We start from the raw sequence: 979 nt of genomic DNA, 5'->3' as shown, positions 1-979 counted from the left end.
GACTGGTAGTTTTCCAAATCCAATTTTTCTTCTAGACTCTTAGGTCTTGTAGAGAAACTTTAAAACATATTTTCAGAAAAGTCCCCACAAAACTGCATTCCTAGATAAGCCTATTTGCCTGTGGCTTCACCAAATCACAGGCCTAGATTCCTGTCAGGTTAGTCACATAGAGATCATTTGTGATGTCTCACTGTCTCACCTACTCCCAGGATGGATTACCTAGATATTAAGTCAGCAGAATAGATAAGCTAACTGTCTAGTTTGTTTGCTGAGGAGGACAAAGAGGAAAAGACTAGAGGGAAATGTAAGTAAATTATCTCTCCTTAAATGTTGAGGAGTTAATTTTTTTTAAAGAGATGGGGTATTGCTCCATTGTTGAGGCTAGAATGCAGTGGCATGATCATAGATCATAACCCACTGCAGCCTTGAACTCCCAGGTTCAAGCGATCCTCCTACCTCGGGCCCCAAAGTATTGGGATTACAGGCGAGAGCCACCACACTCAGTGGAGGAATTAATTTAAAATGGAAAAAAAACCCCACCAAACTGTAGCCCCAAACAATAATTCTAACTTGGGTACCAGGCACTTTTTGCCCTTTCCAACCAAATTTCCACACAGCAGAGAGTGATTCAAAACCTAGATGGCATCAAGTCAGTCCCCAATTTACAACCCTCTCATGGCTTTCACTTGCTCCTGCTGCCATTCCCCCAGAAAGTTCCCTCCTGCCCCTTTCCAGTCAATCCCACATCCCCTCTCCACGGCCAACACTGAGCTGTTTTATATCACCATTGATTAATTTTTGCCTGTTTCTGAAATTCATATAAATGGAATCACACAGCATGTATGTTTGTGTTTGGCTTCTTTCACTCAACACAATGTTTTTGAGATTAATCTGTATTGTCACATATATCAATGGTTCATTTTATTTTATTGCCGAGTAATTTCAATTGTATGAATATACCTATACCTCAAAAAGTCAA

The sequence above is a fragment of the Propithecus coquereli genome, unplaced genomic scaffold, assembly GCF_000956105.1.
Source record: "Propithecus coquereli isolate 6110/MARCELLA unplaced genomic scaffold, Pcoq_1.0 Scaffold346, whole genome shotgun sequence".
In the NCBI taxonomy this organism is placed as follows: Eukaryota; Metazoa; Chordata; class Mammalia; order Primates; family Indriidae; genus Propithecus; species Propithecus coquereli.
This window is presented reverse-complemented; position numbering follows the sequence as displayed.